This window comes from Palaemon carinicauda, chromosome 39 (assembly GCF_036898095.1).
Source record: "Palaemon carinicauda isolate YSFRI2023 chromosome 39, ASM3689809v2, whole genome shotgun sequence".
NCBI lineage: Eukaryota > Metazoa > Arthropoda > Malacostraca > Decapoda > Palaemonidae > Palaemon > Palaemon carinicauda.
This window is the reverse complement of record NC_090763.1, coordinates 47,389,391-47,396,890: the sequence shown is the minus strand read 5'-3', so window position 1 is coordinate 47,396,890 and position 7,500 is coordinate 47,389,391. Positions and strand designations below refer to the sequence as shown.

General features: G+C 48.3%; 1 protein-coding gene across 1 annotated transcript in view; it reads right to left on the bottom strand.

The window, feature by feature from the left end:
- The window catches only part of fray (frayed), a 506,360-nt gene that overhangs the window by 379,785 nt on the left and 119,075 nt on the right, over nucleotides 1-7,500 (bottom strand). The gene's annotated exons all lie outside the window — the stretch shown is intronic.

The following is a 7,500-nucleotide window of genomic DNA, read 5'->3' as shown; positions in this document are numbered from 1 at the left end:
GGTACTTCCTACATCCCTTCCCCCCTCCCCCTGTCTCTCTCTCTATCCGGGTGCCGGTCTCTTGCCGCCTCTACTGCCGGCAATACCTGCCTCCCTCTTGGTGACTTCCCTACCCTTGCCCCCAGCCCCCCGTGTACCGAGGGACTGCCGGCTGCCGCCGGCTACTACCGGCGGCTCTCCTACTCCTATCTATTCGTCCGCTTGCCGGTCGATCTCCGGAGTGCCGGCATATACTGCCGGCAACCCGATACTACCTGTACCATCCTTACCCGTCACCAATCCGGCATCCTCCGGCTGCCGGAGCCGCCGCTCCCTGCCGGCGTGCCGCCGTTGTGCCGGCGGCCGCCATCCTGGTATCTAACTGACTTTGAAAATTGTCTGTTCTAATGCCAGAATCTATGCTGGAGCGAGCTCCGGCGTGCCGGCGGCTGCCGGATGCCCCGGAGGCGTCAAGAATACTTGCACCCCCTCTCTTTAGCTATCATAAGACTAGATAGCCCTACCTTGCAAATAGATAAGCTGCTTTGCTTCTAAGATCAGTACCTAGTACTGCTCTATTAGTGATCATGCTGTCTCTTTGCATTCTTCTATTTCCAGCATGCTATGTGCATCTTAGCGCGGCTGGTTGCCAGAAGCAATTACCCTTAATGAGGCCTTCTGGCTCTTATCTGGGAACCGAATGAATTCGATCCCAACCTTGTCCTTGGCTTTCCATGGAGTTCCACTATAATGGAATCCTAGGAAACTATATCCAATGATCTAGGTCATTTGGATTATCCCAGGACCAGCCTACGGTAACCAGCCGGGCGAGATGCATGGAGCGTGTCTCCTTTACTGTTTCATTCTCTATGCATCACACCTTCCTTAAGTTAAAATTAATGATTAATGTTAACTTAATTTAAGAGCCACTCCTATGGCTCCCCCATACTCATTTTCTCTTTCTTCCACAGGAGGAGCAGATGAAGTGCGATTTCGCCTACTGTGCTGTGAAACGCTCCCAGTTTTACGGACATACGGCGTGCAGGACTCACGCCCCTTGCTCAGACAAGAAAGGGGATTGGAAGTTCTGGAATCCACTGGAATGTACGGTCTGCCAGGCCTACCTAGTTGAGGCCTTCCATAACCCTCCCTCAGCGGAGGTTAGAGACGTTGCTCGTGAGAAACTGCGCAAGTGGGTGCGTGGTTTTCAGAGGAATGCTACTGGACCGTACCTGGCCACCGAAGAACTGAGGTCCCTGTTGTTCCCTAAGGCCTCCCCTGATTCAGTGGTTCCAAAGGAAGCAATCCCCACTGTCCAAATTTCAGTGGAACCTGATGTGGTCATGGCTCAGTCCATGCACGAGTGCCGTTTGGATTCTGAGGATGATGAACGGATCTCCGACGTCTCGGAAGATACGGAGAAGACGCTTATGGCTCAAGGAGCCGAAGAGGACGAAGACAAGGTGGAATACACCGAGTCGGAGATTGGAGCTACTCCCTCGTCCATCCCTCCGCCTACTCCTACACCGACGGAATTGTCCCTTCCGTCTACCTCCTCGACCCCGGATCCTTCCTCTTCCACCCAAGAACTGATCCGACTGATTAGAGCTGTCATGGACGACAGACTGAAGGAGAACCAGGAGTCCATCAGGTCGATGATTGGATCCAGAGACACGAAGAAGATCTCGGTCAAGGATCTCCCAGCTTGCTCTCATGCCAACCCGTGGAGGTATGCAGAGCATATGGTTATTGCAACCGGCAGGATCTTTGTTAGCGACAAGATCGGCACGGTCCCGTTGGAAGACGTGGAGTTCTTCCCAAGCTTCGAGGCCTACCCGGACTGTTACGTCCGACTTCGTGCTGAACCTGCCTCGAAGGAGGAGACCGAACCTAAAGAAGAGATAGTGTTCGATCTCGCAAAGGCCCAAGCTATGCTAGCCAACGCATTTAAGAGCAGGGGCTTTACCTGCTCTAAGCTTCCTGCCTCGAGCAAGAAGCATCCTACCTATGTCGCACCTGACACTGCGATTCTTCCATTTCTGGAAAAGGCCTTAGCTGCATGCCTTAAAGCGGCGGAAGAAGGGAAACCCTGCCCTGCACTGGAGGAGTGCAGACCCTTCTCCATCGTGACACCCCCTGACACTAGGCAATGGAAAGATGTCCAACATACTTTCGTCGTGGGTAGGCTCGATCCTGACGTCGCCGGACGTCAGTTTAATGAAGACCTCCCCAAGCTCAACGACCACCTCCTTCGCCGGGAACAAGACACGAAGGAGAGGCTTGCAGCTTCGCTTTCTCATCAAGTCCAACTTGAAGTAATGGCCTGTGACACAGCGGTACCCGATCACTACATGGTACTGGCCAAATCCCACTTACTCACGGTAATGAAGGACTTGTACCATTTCATAAAGGCTCGTAGAGCCTGTCGTGAATTCGTGTTTGTCGGTGCCACCGTGAAACACGAACCCCGGAGGCTGATTTCCTCCAACATCTGGGGAAAGCACCTGTTTCCTTCTGACCTTGTCAAGGAAATAACTGACAGAGCCGCCACGGAGAATAGGAACCTTCTCCACAAGTGGGGCATGTCCAGAAAAAGGAAAACCTCTCAGGACGATGGACCTCAGCCTAAGAGGAAACCTCAGAAGCCGAAACCCCAGCAACGTCAACAACGACGTCAGTTTCCGGGACCCGCTACCTCCCAAGTGGTTGCCCAACCACAACAGACCTTTCAGTTGGTCCCCCAACCGGTGTTGTCACAGTCACCGGTCTTCACCCCTGCCTTTGAGCAGTCATCCACTACCTTTCATGCCAGAGGTAGAGGCTCGTCCAGGGGTGCAAGCAGAGACGCCTCTCGTCGTCCCTCCAGAGGTAGAGGAGGAAAGGGAGCTAGCGGCCGAGGCAACAAGTCCTCGGGACACCAGAAGCAATGAAGTGCTTCCGGTGGGAGGAAGACTCCGCCAATTCCAGGATCGTTGGACCTTCGATCCTTGGGCACACAGCATCATCAAGAACGGTCTAGGCTGGAGTTGGGTGCAACCACCCCCAATCTTCCAGCGGTTCTTTCAACCATCAACCCCCATTCTGGAAGAATATGTTCTAGACCTCTTGAACAAGAAGGTGATAAGGAAGGTAAAGTCCACCAGGTTCCAAGGGAGACTGTTTTGCGTTCCCAAGAAGGACTCAGACAAGCTCAGAGTCATTCTGGACTTATCCCCCCTCAACAAGCTCATAGAGAACAACAAATTCAAGATGCTGACGCTTCAACAAATAAGGACCCTTCTGCCTCAGGGTTCCTACACGGTCTCTATAGACCTGGCGGATGCCTATTGGCACATTCCAATGAACCATCACGCTTCCTCCTACCTAGGATTTCGACTCCAAAGGAAAAGCTACGCCTTCAGGGCCATGCCATTCGGCCTCAATGTGGCCCCTCGGATCTTCACAAAGCTGGCGGATGCCATAGTACAACAGCTCCGCCTAAGAGACGTCCAGGTGATGGCCTACCTCGACGACTGGCTAGTCTGGGCTCCCTCGCCCGAAGAGTGTACAAAGTCTTGCGACGAAGTTACCCAGTACCTAGAACACCTGGGATTCAAGATCAACGAGAAGAAATCTCGCCTCTCTCCGGCTCAGAAGTTTCAGTGGTTGGGAATCCACTGGAATCTTCAGTCACACCGCCTTTCCATCCCCCAGAAGAAAAGGAAGGAAATAGCAGGGTCTGTCAAGCGACTACTGAAATCCAAACGCATTTCAAGACGACAGCAGGAACGAGTTCTAGGCTCTCTACAATTCGCCTCAGTGACAAACCCAGTGCTTCGTGCACAGCTAAAGGATGCCGCGGGAGTCTGGAGACGATCGGCATCCATCGCTCGAAGAGACCTCAAGAGACGGCTTCCAAACAGACTTCGACGCCTCCTAAAGCCGTGGTCGGAAGCAATGGCCCTGAAAAGGTCCATTCCTCTCCAACACCCTCCTCCATCACTCAACATCCACACGGATGCCTCACTGGAGGGCTGGGGAGGTCACTCCCACCTGAAACAAGCTCAAGGGACCTGGTCTCCACTATTCAAGACGTTCCACATAAACATCTTGGAGGCCATGGCGGTCCTTCTTACTCTGAAGAAGTTATCCCCGCCACCCTCGATCCACATCCGTCTAACCCTAGACAACTCGGTGGTAGTTCGTTGTCTCAATCGCCAGGGCTCAAGATCGCCCCAGATAAATCAGGTGCTTCTCCCAATCTTCCGTCTGGCGGAGAAGAAGAAGTGGCACCTGTCTGCAGTTCACCTACAAGGATTCCGCAACGTGACAGCGGATGCTCTATCTCGGACAAACCCGATAGAGTCGGAATGGTCTCTAGACGCAAGATCATTCTCCTTCATCTCCAATCAAGTCCCAGAACTTCAGATAGATCTCTTTGCAACGAGCGACAACAATCAACTTCCTCTGTACGTAGCCCCGTACGAGGACCCCAAAGCAGAAGCGGTGGACGCCATGTCACTGGACTGGAACAGATGGTCGAAGATATACCTGTTCCCTCCCACCAACCTTCTGTTGAAAGTCCTCTCCAAACTGAGAACCTTCAAAGGGACAGCGGCCCTAGTGGCTCCCAAGTGGCCCCGGAGCAACTGGTACCCCCTGGTCCTGGAGCTGCAGCCCAAGCTGATCCCTCTCCCGGGCCCAGTTCTCTCTCAACAAGTACAGAAGTCGACTGTCTTCGCTTCATCATCGAAAATCAAGGACCTTCATCTCATGATTTTCTCTCCCTTGCCGCAAAGAAGAGGTTTGGGATCTCGAAGAAAAGTCTGGACTTCCTAGAGGAATACAAGACCGAATCCACGAGACGGCAATACGAATCATCCTGGAGGAAATGGGTCTCCTTTGTTAAAGCAAAAAATCCTAAAGAAATCACCATTGATTTCTGTATGTCCTTCTTCATTCACCTTCATGGACAAGGATTAGCAGCCAATACGATCTCAACTTGCAAATCGGCTTTGACTAGACCAATTCTATATGCTTTCCAAATTGATCTGTCCAACGACATCTTTAACAAACTGCCGAAAGCATGTGCTCGCCTACGCCCAGCACCCCCTCCGAAACCGATCTCCTGGTCACTAGACAAGGTGCTCCATTTCGCCTCCAACTTGGACAATGATTCATGCCCCCTCAAGGATCTGACTCAGAAAGTTATATTTTTATTTGCTCTCGCCTCGGGAGCTCGAGTCAGCGAAATAGTGGCATTATCAAGAGAAGAGGGACACATCCTGTTTGCTGATTCAGGAGAAGTGACCCTCTCCCCCGATCCGACGTTTCTCGCCAAAAATGAATTACCCACCAAAAGATGGGGCCCTTGGAGAATATGCCCCCTGAAGGAGGATGTCTCTCTATGTCCAGTAGAGAGTCTCAAGGTCTATCTTCGCAGAACTTCAAACTTTGGTGGAGGCCAACTCTTCAAAGGAGAAACATCGGGCAGCGACCTGTCACTGAAACAATTAAGAGCGAAAATCACCTACTTCATTCGCAGAGCGGATCCGAACAGTACACCCGCTGGTCATGATCCTAGAAAAGTGGCATCTTCTCTGAACTTCTTTCAGAGCATGGACTTCGAGAGCCTTAAGAACTTTACGGGCTGGAAGTCCTCGCGAGTTTTCTTTAAACATTATGCGAAACAAGTGCACGAAATCAAACATTTTGTGGTAGCTGCAGGTAGTGTTATGAAACCTGCACCTGACTCTGCGTAGAACAGTGAGTTACTTGGGACTCTAACTCTTCGGGTGCCTATGTTGACCCTCGAGTGATTCATAGTGATGTCTAAAAACACTTAGTGCTTTTATAACTGTTCTTATCCCAGGTGGAATGTCATAGTGTTACACAAGTGCCGCATGCCTTGAGCATGATGTGTTATTTAAAGACTTGCGTTCCTCGAGAACGAGTACCTACTAATCCTGAAATTCCCTTTCAGATTCAAGAGCAAGCCTTTATTTCTATGTACATTATTATTACTGTAAATGAACTTTACTTTTTGCTGTAAATTAATTATTTTCTGCATTGTGAAATAAAATTTCTATTTTATTACTTGTGCGTCTCTTTCAGCTCCTACTTACTATGAAATACATACTGTCATAGTTTTATTTATTCCTCCTTTCTTATGGTCATGAAGAATTTAAGATGTCTATTCTTAAATTATATTCACCTTGTCTCAGTAAGGTTCCTACTCGAATACTTACTTCTGATAATCAGGAGATGAACCCTACACACAGTGCCCAACCACCACTGACCTACTCAGAATGTTCCTATACAAATATCAAACATTCTGCTTCATCTCTAAGCTCTTAAAAAGCTCTTCTGTCAAGATGAATAGCCCTTCAATACCACTTTGACGTCGGCATAGCCCATGGGAACTTCCTACCAATGGGGGGCAGGATACTTCGTTCCTATGGTTCTTACCTAAGATTACTTTGCTATTTTGTCAATGCCTAGGCACTTAACTCTGGGGGAAAATCTACCACGATACATTGATTCTCTGGTACTCTTCCATCAGGACGCCATGGCTTGAGCCCAAAAAACGGATTTTGAGCGAAGCGAAAAATCTATTTTTGGGTGAGATAGCCATGGCGTCCTGATGGACCCTCCCTACTACTTCGTCAGTTTGTTCCCACCCTACACAATTGTATCATGGTGATGGGCAGCAACTGGCGCCAGGATAAAGACGCTCGTGACGTCATTAGAGCAATGGCGTCCGTTTGTTTACGTCTCGAGTATCAGTAGTAGCCACGAGTGAGATTAGCTGTGGAACGGCTCCCAGCTATTCTCAGCCCTTACACACCGAAGCGTTAACCCTGTTCGGGGTGGAGATAGCTATGTGGCACGACCAGACATGCGTGTCCCCTGTTGTATTACGATGTCTTAAAGGGAAACCTTTGAGATACTCGCTCCAGAAGTTAGAATTCTGTGATAACCTGTGGTTAAATTCTCTGGGAATATCTTAGTAGTCTTATACCCAAGGAAGCTACCAAACAGGAACCTTCCATCAGGACGCCATGGCTATCTCACCCAAAAATAGATTTTTCGCTTCGCTCAAAATCCGTTATATATACTGTATATATAGACCCTATAACCTTATATATAATAACATTAAATTAATTAGCCGAGCTTTTGAAAGACGACGATGATGATAATGATGATTCAAAACGTACGTTTTTTAAACTAAGTATTAACGCTAATCGTTACCATCACTGACCTTGTCGTTGTTGTTATTTTCTTAAGGTCATTTTCATCTCAAGTATAATTGTGCTTCATTAACACAATTGCTATTACTGCTATTATAATCATTAACATTATTATGCTATTACTACTCATAAGTTATGATGATTATGATTATGATTATGACTATGATGATTATATTATTTTATATTTTATATATTTTATATATTTTATATATATATAATTTATATTTTATACATTTCATATATTATATATATTATATATTATATATATTATATATATTATATATTATATATA